Source organism: Gymnogyps californianus, chromosome Z (assembly GCF_018139145.2).
Source record: "Gymnogyps californianus isolate 813 chromosome Z, ASM1813914v2, whole genome shotgun sequence".
Classification (NCBI taxonomy): domain Eukaryota; kingdom Metazoa; phylum Chordata; class Aves; order Accipitriformes; family Cathartidae; genus Gymnogyps; species Gymnogyps californianus.
Genome location: NC_059500.1, coordinates 54,213,691 through 54,232,814, shown reverse-complemented (window position 1 = coordinate 54,232,814; position 19,124 = coordinate 54,213,691). Strand labels below are relative to the sequence as shown.

Here is a 19,124-nt window from a genome sequence, read left to right as displayed (position 1 = left end):
GTCAGCTGCTGTGGCACGAGCTGCAGGCTCCTGGCAGCTCTCTCGGCTCCCCTGAGGTTCCCCTGCTTCGGGAAACCCCCCTGTCCACTGCACTGGAGCGCTCCGCTGCAGATCCTGCCGGCACCAGAGCCGCTTGCCTCGGCGACTGAGTGCTAGTTTCGGTTACACCGCGTTTAAAATATCCAGAACATACCTTATTGAGATGGTAATAAACTAGATACTGCTAACTTAATACCTTACAAAACTATCCCAGAACAAGATGATCATTCTAATCAAAACATTTCATTTTTGTATCCTGTTATATTTCACTTATCAGAGCCTCTGGGCCATGAAGAACCTTACAGATTAATTCAAAATCCCCTAAGTGATCTACTTGCTTAAATGTACACCTTAAAGTGGTTTTGTGTAAACACCATTAAGAAGATTCCAAATGCAACAGGTTGATCGTTTAATCTACCAGGAGATGATCATATTCCTCTGCTCACCATCCCTCTCGATGTGATCTGTGACCAACCAGTCAAGCTTCAGGAGCACACAGGTTATTTATCTGGGATAGCTGCCTGGAGAGGCTTGTGTATCATCCAGTATAGCTTGTGCTCCATTACCTGTCTGAAGACAGAGTGCTTGCAGAGAGGTAAGAGACCCTCCCCTTGACTGCTGTGAATGCCCAGCACAAGTCCTTACTTGCTGGTTTGATTTTAGTCGACTGAATGGCTGCACTGCAGCAATCTCAAGTCCACAGCAAGTTTCCTTTTATCGCTGTAGAGACCTGTCTGTTCACGTGCTTTCTGCTTCCTTGTGCTGTAGGCTCCCAGCTCCTTGCTGTAATGCTGTCCCTTCTTTTTAAAGGAATGTAGCCAAGAAGAATGTCTACATGAAGCAACTTGGAGGATTCCCTCTAAAAAGCTTCATCTTGAACTAGCACAGCACCATGCAGAAAGACAGATTTGAGCTGAGGTCTGAAAACACTGTAGCCATGCCAGTGTGATGCTATGCTCATGAGCCGTAGTGCATCTGTGCCTGGTGTCAGTCTACACAGGAGCACCCTGGGCGCTTCTCAGCTGTCCTGCTGAATCTCTAGATCAGCGTGGGGCCAGCTTTTGCAGGGCATGTTATGTCCAAATCAACTGGTACTACCCACTGGAGAAGGCTGGTCTTTGTTAGACCAAGACCTTGCCAGAGCCAGTACTGCTCTCCGTAGTTTCGGCACTGATTTCCCCTCCAAAGCCTAAGGGCTTATTTCCACTGTCTGTATGTGGCATATGGTTGTGGTTTGTGTTTTGGGGGTTTTTTTGCAAGCCTCTGTCACTCTGAAAAAGCATTCTTACATAAAAGCCTAACTGTGCTTGCCCAGAAAATTTAACATTTAGTTAAGTTGAAAAACTACAAGATTTCATTAAATTATTTAAAATAAAATCCTGTCTTTTTCTCAATTATTCAAAGTATTTTATTAAAAGTGATGTTCCAAGTACATCTATTAAAGATCCATTTCAACAAGGTTTCTTCAAGAAGGAGGAAGAATACGTGACACAGTTACTAAGCAGGCAAAGAGTCTTTACTCTTTTTATGAACATGCAACCCTTTCAGATCACCAGTTCCAGTGCTGTAGAATTTTAGTGGTAATTTCAAGTGCCTAGCCTAGAGAAAATACAGACGAGAGCAAGGACTCAAAGACTTCCCTTTGCGTCAGTAATAAGCTAGTAAGTTCAAAGCTTTGTGAAAATTCTAGCTGAGACCACAGTGTAATCATTTCATTAGCCACTCTTATTCAGCATCAGATAGCAAACAAAGAAATCTTAGAGACAGAAAATTTAAATTCCAGTTTAAATTTTGAGATTTAAAGATGTTATCTTTGAGTAAGAGATATGACACAGTATAATACAAAAAGAAGCCCCCCCTCAGCTGGAATAGAGGCATCAGTCTCAGCGTGTTCTTCAGGTCAGAATCCAGCAGTCACTGAGCTGTTCCACCTGCAGAAACAAGAATAATTTCACTGCCCAAGAACCAGAGTATCTGCAAGAGCGCTTTATCCAAAACACTTCTAAACGACGATTTCTGAGAAAACTGGGCTTAAGAATAAGCTTTGAGAAACAGACTTTTCATAAAAGGTTTCAGACTCAAGCATAGACCACTCTGGCGTGCTTTTTTAGAGTTATTAGAGCCAGCGTCACAAAGATAACGGAACTGATCCTGTGTCCCTAGTAAAACGAAAATCCCACTGAATTTGATGTAAGTCTTGCATAAGTGAAGACTCCCGGATGTGGCCCAGTGGTTCTTCATACTCCATATTACTCTGTGTCAGCCGTCTCAACCTGGCCATGCAGAAAGGGTCCTGAGGCTGAGGGGACAGTGCAAACTCTTTGTTTCCAAGAGAAGCCATGTGAGGAACTGGCCACATGACAGGCATGCTACACATATCGTCACACTATTCAGGACACTGTTCAAGCGATCGTGTAAGGAAATGCTCAAGACTGCTTTCGGTTATATGCAGGCAAATCCCCTCAAGGTAAGACCACTGCACAGGGGCGGATTTGGTCATTTTTTACTCACAAAAGTTGAATATCAACAAGAAGATTAAAATCAAGCATGGTTAAGAAAAAACTGATGCAAAACCCTTAGTATGAACCTGCTGGCATTTGGGAAAGATGTGTTTCGTCACTATGTTTGGCCTTTAAAATCTTAATGAAGTGCACTGATGCAAAATTAGAACACGCACACGGATTCTGCAATTGTTAACTGCACTTAATTTATGCAGACTGCTTTACGGGAGTTTCACTGAGTTGAAGAATGAGAGCATCTGCCGTTTGGTTTGATGGCTGCATGCAACTACATTGCCTCAGAACTGGGACTCAAGCAAAGAAAAAATGTGCGGAAATGTGACCCTGGAGAGAAAGGGGACACCGCAAATACGGCATCTTAACTCTTCAGCAAGTCTTAATCGTCGTTTTTTCAGTTGTATTGCCACCAAAATGGACAGCGGTGGGTTTTACTGTATTTTGCCGGTTTTGCTCGCTCCGTTGCTATGACAGAGCTGAAAAAGAGCTGAACTTCTCCGAAAGTCCACGAGAGCTAGATGTTCCAATTGCGTTATGATGCACTAAAGTATAACAGCTTAACACCTGCCCTCTTTGAAAATCTAATCAGAAATGCTACACAAAACTCCCAATGCAGAATCTATCTTTCATGCTGACAAAGATGCACAAATGAGGGAGACACCCACCCTGTGAATTTTATGGAAAAGCAGTTATTGGCAGACTTTTAAAACTGTTTTCATGCACAAACACAAAACTGATAGAGAGGGAAACCAGTGAATTTCATACGTCCTTTCTAGAACCCTGAGTTTAGAGTCTGAGTTTAAGTGACTGGATAGCTAAAAACGTAAAAGAGATGGCAGTCACAGTCACCTGCAGTTCCAGAATGGGGAAACAGGATTGCTTGGACTGTTTTTGCTACAGTTTCTCTTGCTGATACTGTAGCTCACTTACAATCTTCCTGGACCTGGAATAAATCCAGGCTATCAAAAGGCTAAGGCTTAGGCTGCTTACCTCTCTGATAACAACTACTTTACTCCTTTGAGTCGTCGTACAAGAAAAGCCTCAGAGAGGTAGACCTTCTTTCAAGGACATCATCAGCTTCCTTCTTAGAAGCTCCCTACTAAAGACACCTCAAGTTAATTCATTGTTCAAGAGAACTGATAAAAGTATCTAGCCCAACGTAAACCTTTCACTTGTTTCCAAAAGAGTTGAACCAGTTCAGGGCAACAGACACTGTCCTCTGTCCCTTGTAGCCTTCTCAAGAGTTGGATGCCTCATTATTAAACCTTATTTTGGCAAGACAGGGCCAGAAGAAATGCCAGAAGAAATTCACGGGACCTCTGTCGCCATCTAAAGCTTGCGACAAAAACAGCCTCTGACTGATCGAACAGCTACACTGAATATAACGGGATTCTTTGGGACTACAAACTTTTTATCATCAGAGAAGTGTTTTATGTACTTAGGTAAGTAGCAATCAACATTCCAAAGGGCTGCTGAGAGTCAGAGGACAGAAGACAACCTAGGAACCCATTCCTAGATGTTTCTCATACGCTGCAGGGTCAACTCTCAATCTCAAAGTCATTCCTGCGTGAACTCCACTGAAGTAGACATAACTACGCAGAGTATTAGTCTACTTAGGACAACTGCAGGAAATGGACTTCAATTAGTTACTTCAATTAACTTGTAACTAATTAGGGAGCTGTGAGCCATGTGCCTCTTTGCAGCAACTGCTATATGTGTTAAGTAACGTAGTCTGTAGAACCAGAAAGCAAAAGGAAACGTTAATTTGATTTCTGCGTCTTGCACTGGGCTAGCAACACTGATTCATTCATCCTCGTTCATACGTTCCCCTTCTCTCCTCTAGGATGGTTCCCTCAGGCTAGTGCAAGGCTCACCGAGACTTGCAATGTTTGTGTAACTCCAAACCATAAACAGATGCTACTAATTAGCTAAACAATGGGAAATTACCTCAGTGAAATGAAGGGCCTTATCCTGAAAGCCTGACTCACACAAGATCTCTTACCATCTAACTCCTACAAGGTTATTAATCTCTACAGTCTTCTTGTTCAGGCTGTTTTACAACCCAAAAAGTTAGAGAGTAAGAGCATGCATTCTGTCACTTCTGCCATCTGTGGTGGGCAATTCCCACTCATAGCCTATATAAAAGAGGGAGGGAGCATCAATGATTTGGATTTATAGCCCTTCCCTTGACTGTGAAATAAATACCTCAGGCTTGGATTTGTCATTGAAATAAAAATCAGTGACAGACTGAAACAGCCTTCTGTATGCCAGTGCGGAGCAGCAGGGTTGCAGTAGCCTTTTTGGAAAACGGGGGGGAAAGAGACACGTGGACTGTAGGGAAAGGCAATGTCCTGTTGGACCAACTATTATTACTGTAGCCGGAAAGAGAAAACAAATACAGTGATTCACCAGCTCTCTTGTCAATGACAGTGGGCTCATATGGACGCAGGTGTTTAGTCCTTTGTTTTTGAGGTCCCAAGTGCTATTCAAATTTATACGTTTTCTTCTGATGTTACAGACACCACTGCTGTGCTCGTTCACAAACGGCAGTCCAAGACATCCCTTCTAGCCTCTGTTCTGTGGCACTCCGTAGCAACAGAGCATTCCTGGACTTGGCCAACCTCGTCAGGCAGATAGCTGGCTACCAACAACTAAACAGGCAGGTGTATGGACCAAGGGTAGAATGGTAGCTAAATGGGCAAAACCCCTGACATGCCGCAAAGGGCATAGATAACCAGGAGACACTGTCAGGTCGGCACCGGTGGCCCCTGACCTGTGATGTTAATACTCACAGAAGCAAGCCGCTGCTTGGCCTGTGCTGAAGTGAGGAGATTCCGCACCCTCTCGTTGATTTTCTCCCAGCTGAGATCCAAACTGGAATTTACCCTACCGAAAGAGATCCAACAGTCACATCTCAGTTCCCCTCTGGAGTGACATCATTTGGTCCCTTTGGGTACGTTATTTCCAATGCCTCATTCGTCACATCCTTTCAACCCATCATATAAAATCATGATGACCCCTTCATCCCCTTGTATCAAATTTCCGCATAGGGAGGCACACAAATAATTCTTCTTTCGTCCCTTTTCCCCTTCAGGCTACTTATTTCTTCCTGCCATTTTCTTCAGGTTTTATACTCCCAGTGGAGCTCTCATGCCCCCTCCTTTATTCCCAGCTCCTGTTCCATTACTGCCCTCCAGACTTGTTCTATCTTCTGCTGCATTCAACGCTTCTCTTCTCTGTATAGCCATGCTTCCCTACCTCATCCTTTCCTCCAGTCTTCTCTGCTTCTCCATGTATTCCGTGAAGTCTCTTCCTCCACACCTCTGCCTTTGTTTCCTCTCTTTCTCCTTTGACACTCTTTTCTCCTCCCCTCCCCTCTTCTCCTGCTAGGTGCCCCTGCCCAAAGCAAAGGTTCCACGGGGCAAACGCAGTGCTTCCACCCCACCAGCCCTGCCCTCCTGCGCAAACTGCAGGGTCTACACCTTTGAAAGGACACAAGACAGACAAGTCTGCCAGGCATCTCAAAGCAAAGCTGATGTTATTGCCATAATCTCCATGCAGTCTGGGCATATATGCCGTGTAAGACTTTCACTGCCAGGGGAACCAGTACCGATGCAAAAACAGGAAAGAAATGAAGACGCAGGGTAAGACTGAGTTGCAGTACCTTCCTGCTGGGAGGTTAAGATTCTGGGGCCTAAATACAGGCAGCTTTGCCGGCATTTTAGACATGAAAGAGCACTCAAACTCCCATGCAAAGCAGGGAGATATGAGGGAAGACCGACAGGAGGCTCATGTTCTTCTGAGGCGGCAGCAGCAGCCCACACAGGATAACCCAGGGCCTCCCAAACAAGCTCCTGTGCTTAGCACCTCAATCCCTCAATGGGTTTCCTGCCTGTTCTGCCATTACTTTAATATCCAGCTGGGGTGAAGATAAAGCATTTCCCTCTGGTTCAGCAATTCATTTTTAAGGTGGATGCAATGCCTCTCTTAACCACCTTGCAGAAATACCACGAGGTTTAATCAAAGCATCAGAAAGCCCGAGCAAAAAGTAAACATCAAGACCTAAGGAAAAAACAGGGGGGTTGGACCAGGTGACCTCCAGAGGCCCCTTCCAACCTCAACCATTCTGTGATTCTGTGATTCAAAATCCAGTTGTGAAAAGGCTGAGTAATTCATTTGCTCAAAGATATGAGAAAGCAGCTTCCCAGATAAAATCCACCCAGGTAAAATACTGACACGTGGCAGGAGTGCTCATATTTTTGAATAAAAGGCATCGCATTTGCAAAAGAAGGCCCCTTCACTTCAAAACCAAACCAAACCAAACCAAACCAAACCAAACCAAACCAAACACCACAACTCTTATTACTCCTCTGCATTTGCTCTTGCAAGTTATGAATTAATGGAAATCTGTTCTCAATGTCTGTAAAATTGGCGTGAAAAGGCCATTCACAAGGCTGAACAGTAACACTGCGTTCTTGGGGCTTCTCCATGTGAGACAGAAATTTCCCCAGAGCTGCCAAAGGCAGCCCAGCCCAGTCTAGTCTAGCCATCATTTTCCCAAATTCCCCATCAGCCCTTGTGTCCAACAGACTCTACATGGGACGTGGAAATCAGGTCCCAGCCAGGTACAGAATGGCCAGCAAGAAACCAATCCTGACCAAGGGACTCCTCCAGCAAAGCACTTCCTGTGATTAGTCCCATGTGTCATCTTGTTACTTCACCGTAGTGAAATTGAGCTTACCTGTGTTTCCGTGCTGGACTGAAGTCTCAAGGAGTAGTGATAAAGAAACAGCTTTGCCTGACAGAAAAAATACTCTGTCCTGGTATGCCCACGCGAGCGTTTGTATGCAGGTGCACGATGGGTGCGGAAGGAAATACGCATCCCCAGTATGCTTCGTACATAAAGGGAAAAAAAACGGTCCCTTCAAGACAGTAGGTATGCGGGGCAAAACTTCGTTACTCAGAGCCTAGCACAATCAGATCCTGCTTCAGAATAATGAAGGCACAGTAAAACTCTCCCTTGTGCAAAGCAGCGGCAAGGCAAGGGATTTCTATGGGTGCAGCTCCCGCAGCACTTTTTCAAACTGTATCCTCCAGGGTCAGACTACATTTGGGGCTTGTTTATGTGGCCGGCCTAGAAGTTGAACTGTCTGCGCAGTTGCCATTTTCTTCTCTTGGGGAGCAAGTAATTTCAGATCAGACCCACTTTAACTGAGTCGTGATGAGGGCAGATGGCAGGTGCTGAACTGGAAGGGACAGAATACGGTTGCAGAAAGTCAGCAACATTATTGTATCTGTCTGCGTATTAAGCAAGACCTGCCACAGTGAAAAACTCTCTCTCACTCAGTAACATTGGTAGAGGATGGATACCTCATCTGAACCTTTGCTCAGAGAAATTGCTGTAAACTTGCGTTCCACAGCATACCACTGCACATTGATCTCCAAGGTCCTGCAAGGAAAGAGCAAAACAGAGTTGCCCTACTTACATGAGCAGGAGGCGACTCTGTGTAGAAGTGGGAGTCTACCTACTTTTCCTCCCCAAAGATGATGGCCAATCGTGTCTAGTATTTCACTGCTCAGAGTGACTCTGGCTTGAGAACTGGGCCTGAAGGAGGGCACAGGATAGATGCTGCACGTTCTCCAACCCAAAGCTAGGGAATGCCCCTCCAAACACCAAGAACAGTTGCCCACGCTCCTCGGAAACTAATCTTGACCCCCTGTGCTCATCCCACAAAAAATTCCTGACCTAAACGAGCATTCATGAACGGAGCGCGTGGGGTTCTTCCCATAGAAATTGAAGGGGAGGGTCATCCAGTTCAAACAGAAGGACACAGGTGGCTGTATGCTAGAGAGGAGGGCAACTGAACCTCAGTTTCTCTCCAGATAAGGATCATGAGCATACACTGTGAAATTCAGAAGCAATAAATGTGAAACCAATGGAAGGGAATACATCCGTTGTATTTGTCTGCCTGAGGCATCGTTCAACTGCGGAACTCTCCAGGGAACTGCAGAAAATTATTTCATGATCGTGAAAGCGTATCATAAAGAGAAATAAAGAATTTGCATGGAACATAAATCTCACATTTCAGGGCATAAAGGCAACTATCCATTGGCAGGGGTGCCAAAACTTTCTTCGGGGTATTTCTTCACGCAGCTGTATTCTACGTGGGTTTTCACGCCCCCTTCTGAAGTGTCTAGTCCTAGCCACTGAAGGAGACTTGCTAGGTGAACCACGGCTTTTCTACATATCCTTACAAAGAAAGCATTTCCTGACGAGTTGCCACAATTTTTCTACTGAAGTTTATCTGAGAATCATAAGCTCAACTTGCCCAAGAAGTCAGAAAGTGAATCCTTCTGGTCATTCAGCTTGTGTTCTCACAGCACAAAGTCACTCAGGTAACTGACCTGATTAAGAATTAGTAACCTGTTTTGGAAAGCAGAGGGACTCCCAAGAGGACTCGGTGACTTGAGGTGCTGGGAGGCAGCAGATGAAGCTGCACGGTGAAAAGCTGAATCCCTCTGACTGGGAGGATAATGCAAGTAGATCACAGGTCCATCTGTTCCAAGAGACGATGGATCATGTTCAGAAGTAGCCTCTCCAGATGGTTCCTTGATCATCTGGGGAATAAGGAAGCAAATTTCCATAACGAGAATCGACACATGACATACCAAAAGAAAGCGCCCGCGGAAAGAAAGGAAGGGCAAAGTCGTCATCCGCTTTATGGAAAGGAAGCAGCGGGATATTAGAGGTAAGCTGAAAATTCAAAATGCCAAATGTAAACCAGGTACGCAGACCCACTGTGAGGCACGTGAAATGGAAGCCCTTAAAACGATGGCCCATAATTAACAAAAATATGCGGAATTCCTCACGCTGATGAGTGGCCAACAAAAGCTAATGAAACTCATTATTTTAGCCAGATACTGTATCTCATTCGTAAAAGGGTAGGACACCACAGGAAACACGAGCAAGCTGCTCCTGTCTTTACGTACAAAAGCTTACTTTGCTGCAGTAGGCTCATGAGCATCCTTCCCGACTAGTTGTGCGGGCCTTTGACATGTGAGGGAATCAGGAAAAACAAGCCACACAGAAGCGCTCCCAGAGAGGTTTTTACAAAACCTGCATTTTCACCTTCATTTGCAAAGTGGGAGTTCAAGTGGATTGTGACTAAACAATGAAAAAGAAACAGAGTAGCAGCCCACTCTGTGATGAAAGCGGTTTGGTTCAGTGAAGAGCGGGGAGATACTGAAAGACTGTTTGATCTCATCTTTGATATCAGACATAATCAGTAGCATGCGTGATATTTGAAAGAAAAGCAACGCCACTAACTGATAGGGCCTAAAACTGTGTCTCCATAAGCCCTTTTGCAAACCTGCTATTCATCAGACACATATCTTATGCCTTTCAAGGATCCTTTACTCAGAGGAGGATAAAGAAAATGGCTGAAGGCAAATTCTAGTGTCTAGAACAGGTGATGAAATGTGGTATGGTTCACTTCAAAATTAAATCTGGCTCCTCTGATGATACTGACTGCAGCTTAGTATGTGTGCTGTTCATCTCACTTAACATTGGCCACATGAAAGCCTGGCATCCAGTTTTGACTAGTCATCCATTTCAGATAATCAATGAAGAGAGGTAAGCACTGCCAGTTTATGATACGCCCCAGTTGCCTTAGATGGTGATTTTATGAAAGAACAAATCACCATCTTTCCACCGTCTATGGAAAGAGCTGAGATGTTTAGCTCAGACTAGATGTCAAACCTTTTTCTGGCTGTCATTACCGTAGATGATTGCTACTTCACTGTTGTCCATTCAATGTTCTTTCTGATGTTACTGCAGATGCGAGTTCAATTATTAATGAACAGGCATTAAAAACAGATGAAATACCATTATGTTTGGCTCTACCAGTCCCTCGCTACAAAGGCTGGAGTCTGACTGAACCTAGAGGATAGTCAATGAATGACAGGCAGGGAATGACCAAGAATAACACACAGGAAGAGCAAACCTTCTTTTCCGCTACAAGTTTGGTATTTTGGTTGAGAAGTACTCGACAGAGATGGTTGGGACATGAAACCTTTCAGCACATGGCTGTACCTACAGACGCACAGCAATGGCTCTAGAGCCTTTTCTTATCAGTATTAATTACTTTCTGCTACTGCTAATCTAAGGTAGGTTTGAATTCATGACTGAGAGCAAAGTAACCCTCTATCACATTGCTATAATGATGTGTCCCAGCTACAGGTTTTGTGTGAAAGACTTCTGCACATTTGACACAGCTACAACTTCTTGGGTACAACTGCTGTGTAGTCCGATGCGGCAGTGCAGCATATGACAAAATGCTGACCTGGTCTCAAGTCAGTTCAGGTCTTGCAGTGTGCTAGCAGTGACTTTCTTTAGCAACTGTGCAAGGAATCCTATACCACAGGTTGTATTTGCACAAGAAACTCCCATTCAGGATCATATTACATTGGTTTTGCTGCTGCTAATAGTCAAGCAAGTTAGACTAGTGCAGACATGAGTATGTTTTTACTTACTACACCTCCAAGTGAAATGCAGGCATTGGCAAAGAGCCGTTCAGTCTTCTCCGTTTTGGCCTAGTTGCAGGCCACTTAGAAGCTGGACTTCTCTACAGTTTTTATTAAAATGTGGTCTGTAAAGCTGTGAACAGTTGGAAACAGTAAAGTTGGGTAGGGAAAGTTCAGTATAGTCTATCACTATTTTTTTGCAAAATTAAGGATTTGGGGTGAATTTTTTTTTTTAAATACTTTTGCTTACTTCCATGGGGCTTTCATCTTCCCTATGCCAAAGTATCATGTCCCTCATTTTCTCCATGACAGATCACTAGAATTACCCATTACTGTCTTCTGAACCATCAGCCTTCCTCGTGGAACTGTTCCGTTAGAATACGCAGTAACAGAAGAGACACAATTTTCCACTTGTTATTTTTTAATTAATTACCTTAACTGAGGTATTTGACGCTTCACAGTTATCAAAAGATGAAGCTAAAAGAAAAAAAAAGTATTTCAGCAACTATTATTGGCAATTAATCTTATATTGGTACTTTCAATACATCAGCACTAAAGTAAAAAAGGTATCACACAACGTGTTTCTTACAGGAAATGCTCTTTGTAATCTCAATTACATTATGTACCTGTGTTACAGTCTTTCCATCTGGAGAAACTACTGCTGTGAAATTGCCTCCATTAGATAATGCCTCTTAAATTGCTGGGTACTCTGAAGAAATACGCATGAATAAGAAGGACTGATTTGTACCAAGCTATTTCTCAGAACAGAAGTGCACAGATCTTCCTGGACTGTCTGACTTCTTTGTCATTTCCCAGTATGCTGATTGGATTATGAATAGTTTGCATATGACAAGGGGCAGAACAGATGACATGTGAAAATTGGTACAACGTCATACTGACGCAGGGATTCGGCTACCCGCCCCGTAAGTATTTCTATTCATGTGAATGGACTTTGGATGAGGACCTTTAGAGGTCCTCACCAAAACAACAAACAACTGGAGTAAGACATACAACCTTAGTCAGTGAAGAAGACAGACATTGGGATATCCCCTTTTCCTGAAACGACTTCAAGATCGGTTTTCTTCAGAGGCGTATGCTGCTTAACAAGGGGGAAATCACTTGCTGGAACTCCCACCGACATGTTCACGCTCTGCCCCTTCTAGCCAGGTATTGCTGTCCATCCCAAACAGTGTTTTCTTTTGTGAACAGTTCATCTGAACTAAAACCAGCACAAGCCTGCATATAGTTTTAAAAAGATTTGTTTGAGAGATAGGTGGTAATATCAACAGCGGTATTAGCCCTGTTCCATTATTACTAGCAGCAAATTAGAAGTACCTCCTTTCGCATGGAATTTAAGAGAATCTCTTGCTGATCTCACACTTTGCTTCACCTTACGGTGGGGCAACGGCGAGGTTACTTCACCGAGTGATTTAGAACTGTCCCCCTAAAAAGGAAGAAATAATAGGAAGATGCACTTCTTAACGTACAAAAACTTGCTCTAATGTAAAGCATCTCCAGCCTTCACAGACAATAATAAACTCCTTTGTCCTCCCTTTCTTGTTCTTTTTTTTTCTCCTCAAAAGTGCAAAAGTATGTACACAGCATAATGCAACCATTTTTTGTAAAACCACCTCCTCTAAACACACAGTTTGCTCTGCTTTTTAGATTTAATTTCATAACTAGAGACTTCCCACACAACGTAAAGTTTCAGGACAAAATGTACAGCAACAAACATACACAAGATTTAGGAATATAAAGTGACATATTATTTCTGGAAGCGAGAACAACTTTTCTACTCTCAGTTTCCTGCACTGGCCCTCAACTCTCTGCAGTGATAATCATTCTAAAGCAGGATGTCTTCTTTTCAAAGTTAAGAAATGCTGCTATGAAAGAAGCAATATCAGAGTCGTTACTGTGAGAGGCAGGTTCTTTCTTCCTCAGAGAAACACGTCCTCGGCTCCCAGTTCCTGTTGACTCGATCCCTGCTCCCAAGTAGGAAAAGGACTCCTTTTTCCCTCTTCCAAGCACTGATTACATCAAGAGACAGCCCCTTAGTGCTAGACCAATAGTCCCGATAGCCAGTCACTACACCTTCTCTGCTTTCCACGCTAAAATACAAATCCCCTCAAAGCACTGGCAGGGTTCCCCAATGCCAGATACGGGCTGGAGCTTTCGCGGGATCTCACAAGTCTCACTGCCCACTTCCTCAAGGGGGGCAGCAGAGGGGCAGGTGCTGATCTCCTCTCTCTGGTGACCAGCAATAGGACACGAGGAAAAGGAATGAAGCTGCGTCAGGGGAAGTTCAGATTGGACATTAGGAAAAGGTTCTTCACTGAGAGGGTGGTCGGTCACCGAACACGCTCCCCAGGGAAGTGATCATGGCACCAAGCCTGTCAGAGTTCAAGGAGCGTCTGGACAATGCTCTTAGTCATACGGTTTAGCTTCAGGGAGTCCTGCGAGGAGCTGGACTCAATGATCCTTATAGGTCCCTTCCAACTTGAGATATTCTGTGATTCTATGATTCTATGATTCTTTTTTAACATGTTTGGCGGTAAGATGGCAAACAGTATGAACACAAAACTCAGGTCAGTGTCGTGGTTTAACCCCAGCCGGCAACTAAGCACCACACAGCCGCTCGCTCACTTCCCCCCGGTGGGATGGGGGAGAGAATCGGAAGAGTAAAAGTGAGAAAACTCGTGGGTTGAGATAAAGACAGTTTAGTAAGTAAAGCAAAAGCCGCGCACGCAAGCAAAGCGAAACAAGGAATTCATTCACTACTTCCCATCGGCAGGCAGGTGTTCAGCCATCTCCAGGAAAGCAGGACTCCATCACGCCTAACAGTGACTTGGGAAGACAAACGCCATCACTCTGAATGTCCCCCCCTTCCTTCTTCTTCCCCCAGCTTTATATGCTGAACATGATGTCTTATGGTACAGAATATCCCTTTGGCCAGTTGGGGTCAGCAGACCTGGCTGTGTCCCCTCCCAACTTCTTGTGCACCCCCAGCCTACTCGCTGGTGGGGTGGTGTGAGAAGCAGAAAAGGCCTTGACTCTGTGTAAGCACCGCTCAGCAGTAATGAGAACATCCCTGTATTATCAATGCTGTTTGCAGCACAGATCCAAAACACAGCCCCATACTAGCTACTGCGAAGAAAATTAACTCTATCCCAGCCAAAACCAGCACAGTTGGCAAGGTTAGGAGTCTGTTTCTGCTGCTAAATATTGCATGGATGTTTCAATAAGGTCATGGGATGCTACGTTACTGGTTAATTCACACCAGGAAGAACTCGTGGTGGATGTGAAGGTCAGGGGCAGCCTTGGCTACAGTGACCACGAGACACTGGCGTTCAGGAGCCTGAGAGGCAATATCAAGGCAAAAACCAGGACCACAACCCTGGATTTCAGGAGAGCAGACTTTGGCCTCTTCAGGAATCTGCTTCGAAAAATCCCATACAATATGGTCCAGGAAAGAAGAGGGTTCCGTGAGAGCTGGTTGATATTCAAGGACCACCTCCTCCAAGATCAAGAAAGCTCCATCCCAACCAGCAGGAAATCAAAGGCGGCAGAAGACTGGCACGAGTCAGTAAGGAGCTCCTAACTCAACTCAGACATAAAAAGGAAGTGTATAAGGAGTGGAAGCCGGGGCAGGTGACCCAGGAGGAGTAGACAGTTGCTGTCTGATCTTGCAGGGATAGCACCAGCAAAGCCAGGGCCAACCTGGAGTTGAATCTGGCAGCATTTCTGGATGTGAAGGGGAACAAGAAAGGATTCTGCAAGTACATAAACAGCAAAAGGAAAACAAGGGAAAATGTGGGCCCCTGCTGAATGGGGTAGGGAGGCTGATAACAAAGGATATGGAAAAGTCTGAGATACTCAATGCCTTCTTTGCCTCACTCTTTACCAGTAAAACCGTCCTTGAGGAATCCCAAGCCCCAGGAACCAGAGGCAAAGTCTGGAACAAGACCTACCCTCCACGGAAGGAACACCAGATTAGCGAGAACTTAAACAAACTGGACACACTTAAGTTCATGGGGCATAAGAGGTTGCACCCACAAGTGCTGAGGAAGCTGCATGACATCATTGCAAGTTCACTCTCGATTATCTCTGAAACGTCATGGCAACAGGGAGAGGTTCCTGAAGACTGGAGGAAAGCAAATATCACTGCTACCTTCAAGAAGGGCAAGAAGAAAGATCCAGGGAACTACACGCTGGCCAGCTTCACCACAGTCCCTGGGAAGATAATGGAGTAACTAATCCTGGAAGCCATTTTTCCAAACATGCGAAGCACAAGACGGTAGTCAGGAATAGTCAGTGTGGATTTACGAAGAGGAAGCCATGCTTGAACAATCTGATAACTTTCTACAATGAAGCGTCTGGCTTGGCAGCCGGAGGGGAGAGCAGTGGATGTTGTTTACCTCTACTTTAATAAGGCTTTTGACACCGTCTCCCATAACATCCTCATAGGAAAGCTGACAAAGTACAGGTTAGACAAGCAGGCAGTGAGGTGCATTAAAATAGCCTGAACAGCCAGGTCCAGAGGGTTGTGATCACTGGCTTAGCAGCAAGTCATTAGTGGTGTATCCCAGGGGTCAATACTGGGGCCAGTACTGTTTAACATCTTCACCAATGACCCAGAGTGCACCCTTAGCGAGTACACAGACAGTACAAAACCAGGAGGAGTAGCTGATCCACAGGATGGCTGTACTGCCATTCAGAGGGACTCAGACAGACAAAAGGATGTCTGAGAGAAATCTCATGAAGGTTAACAGGGATGAATGTGAAGTCCTGCATCTGGGGAGGAATAACCCCAGGCACCAGTACATGCTGTGGACTGACTGGCTGGAGATCAGCTCTGCAGAGAAGGACCTTAGGATCCTGGTGAACAACAGGCTGACCACGAGCTAGCAATGCAATCTCACAGTAAAGGCAGCCAACGCTGCATTAGGAAGGGCATTGCAAGCATGTGGAGGGAGGTGATCTCTCCTCTCTACTCAGCACTGGTAAAGCCATAGCTGGAGCAGTGTGTCCAGTTCTGGGTTCCCCAGTAGAAGAGAGAGATAGACTTACTGGACCAAGTCCAGCAAATGGCCACAAAGATGATTAGGGGATTCAACACCGAACTGGACATGGTCCTGGGCAACATGTTCTAGCTGACCCTGCTTGACCAGGGGGGTTGGATTAGATGGTTTCATGAGGTCTCTTCCAACCAAAACAATTCTGTGATTCTGAGACTGTATTGTTGTCTATGACTATCTAATGCAAGGATGTACAGAGGACTGAGTCAGGCTCTTTTCAGAGATATCTAGTGGAAGGACAAGAACAAATGGCATAAGTTCCAATCAGATACAAGGACAACTTTTTTTACCATGAGGGTGGTCAGCCCAGAGAGGCTATGAAATCTCTGTCCTTGGAAATATTCAAAACTCAACCGCACAAGGCCTTAAGCAGCTTAATCTGATTGGACCTACTTCAAGTGCGGTTTGGACTAGGTGACCTCCAGAGGTCCATCTCAAGCTGAATGATTTCACGATTCTCATGCAAAGCTGGATTTAAAGAATGTAACCTGTCACAGATTAACATATTTGTGGAAACACTTAAAATACACATGGTTGTTAAATATAGGGCTGGTAACACATATGCACACTGGAATAGGACTGTGGAATACAAGACCAGGACCTAGGCAAACCTAAGTTACTCTAGATAGCTATCACTTTAGCCTGGAAGTACTGATCACCTGAGAAACAGTTTCCCCCTCTCTAAAGCAGGCAAATAGTCAGAAGAACACTGTCCCAGTAATTGTTAGTGCTTTGAAGCATTCAGATGGAACACCCTACTGGCTAAACTCAAAGGTTTATTGATGAAACCCCAGAAACACTTTCCACTAACTTCAGTGACTAACAAAAGACTTTGATGGATCTAAGTAGAACCATGGGGACTGACAATCACTGCCGTATCATCAGGTACCTCAGTTTACTGGCCTGTCAGTAAGTACAACCAGTCCCAGATATTTCAGAAGGAAGCAGAAGGACCATCTCAAAAATATGAAATAAACTGCCCACGGATTCCTTACCAAGTACAGAAATGTACAGATTGGTTTATGTCCAAAAGAAAAGGGGAGGGTTAAAATGTATTATATTTTAATAGTATACAAATGTGTCTTTGAATTGTTTGTAGTATCTTTTCCTTTCCTGAATGTTGTTAACTGACTGACCTGATTTCCACCAGCTGTCAGTGAGTTTGACAGGCCAATTACATACTGAACAAAAAACCATTTTTGTTTATATTTTCAAATTTGTTGCTAAATTTCTTCAGTCTTCTGCTGATCTAGTAGTTCAAGACAGGGTAGACAAAAATGCTGAAATTAATACTAACAAAAACTCACCTTCTTAATGCAGTACAGCAGTTTTAGGACTTACATGTCTGACTACAAATGGTGGCCTGTTCTCATTTTCTGATTTGCACTCAGCAGACCCAAGGCTCAGTCTTGATGGCTGCTGCTGATTTTCTCCGCAGAGTTCACAGAATTGGTCTCTAGAGAAGGAGTTTGTGATTTTAAGGACCTTGTATGCCTTCCATAGCTTTTATCCCTTTTCACTTATGTCTTGCATTGTGTTAGTGATCGGTTCCTTCATTTTAGTGATGCAGATCTTTGATTTCTTGTTATCTTTTGGCCCTGGCAGAGAAATTCACTGTTGTACAATTACCCAAGTAAAAACAGGTACAAGCCATTTGCAACTCCCTGCAAAGAAGACTAAGCTCTAAGTAGAAATTAGTCCAGTAGGAATTGACCATATGATAGCAGAATTTGGATCTTTGTATGTACAAAAATGGAAGAATCTGTGAATCTATGTTGGAGTGTGTCCTGGTTTCGGCTGGGATAAAGTTAATTTTCTTCTTAGTAGCTGGTACAGTGCTGTGTTTTGGATTTAGTGTGAGAATAATGTTGATAACACGCTGATGCTTTAGTTGTTGCTAAGTAGTGCTTAAGCCAAGGACTTTTCAGTTTCCCATGCTCTGCCAGCAAGCAGGTGTACAAGAAGCTGGGAGGGAGCATAGCCAGGAGAGCTGACCCAATGTAGCCAAAGGGCTATTCCATACCATAGAATGTCATGCCTGGTATATAAACTGGAAGGAGTTGGCTGGGAGGGGTGGGTCGCTGCTCGAGCATTGGTCAGCGGGTGGTGAGCAATTGCATTGTGCATCACTGGGTTTTTTTTTTTCCTCTTCTTTTTTTTTTTGTTATATTCCTTTTCATCACTATTATTATTATTATTATTACATTTCAATATTATTAGTAGTAGTAGTATTATATTTTACTTTAGTTATTAAACCATTCTTATCTCAACCCATGAGTTTTACCTTCTTCCCCGATTCTCCTCCCCATCCCACTGGGAGCCTGCAGGCAGTGAGGGAGCGGCTGCGTGGTGCTTAGCTGCTGGCTGGGGTTAAACCATGACAGAGTGTGGCAAAGTCAAAACCAGAAAGAAGTCAGCATGGGCTCATATATCCTATCTCTGTCCACATTATCTCAGTTGTATAACCTCTCATCTAGGGCTCAATCCTGAAAGATTGTTCCCTGGCTGTCACAGAGCTCAGAGAAGGATGAAGTACTTCAGAAAAGCACTTGTGAGCTTAGAAAATTCAGAACTTCAGTTCAAATCTTGAAATCCTGACTTCTGTGGGAGCTTATTCAAGTAAACTTTGTAAGTATCTCAGGTCAAGAGACAATTTATGGGGGCGAAATTCAGCAGCTGTTACTCAAACAAAAGTACTTTATCTGCTGTGAGTGTTTTTGTTCCAGCAGGGAGGGCAGAATTTTGTCCCCGCAGGATATTATCTAATAGATAACGTATTAGATACATAGCCACTAAACAAAGCACAGAAAGCACTGACAGCACTTTCTCAGAGGAGGACTAACTGGTTGCAACTCAGTCTGGATCAGAGGATGCAATGATAAATAGAGGAAGCATGAATTCACTAAGCAAAAGCATGCAAAGAGAAACATTTGTAAAAGCTAGATATAAGCCACTGTCAGCAAAAGACAGG

The 19,124-nt window shown here is 44.2% G+C and overlaps 1 long non-coding RNA gene across 2 annotated transcripts; it reads right to left on the bottom strand.

The window, feature by feature from the left end:
• Positions 1–8,500: 8,500 nt before the first annotated feature.
• On the bottom strand, positions 8,501–12,484 carry LOC127027076 (uncharacterized). 2 transcript variants are annotated; one of them, XR_007767778.1, is made up of 4 exons: positions 12,414–12,484; positions 12,093–12,314; positions 11,512–11,555; positions 8,501–9,173 (listed from the first exon to the last, which is right to left on the bottom strand). It is a non-coding gene; the product is annotated as an uncharacterized LOC127027076 (long non-coding RNA). The 2 variants fall into 2 exon arrangements; XR_007767777.1 differs by lacking the exon at positions 12,414–12,484 and having other exon boundaries at positions 12,093–12,371.
• Between the last annotated feature and the right edge of the window lie 6,640 nt (positions 12,485–19,124).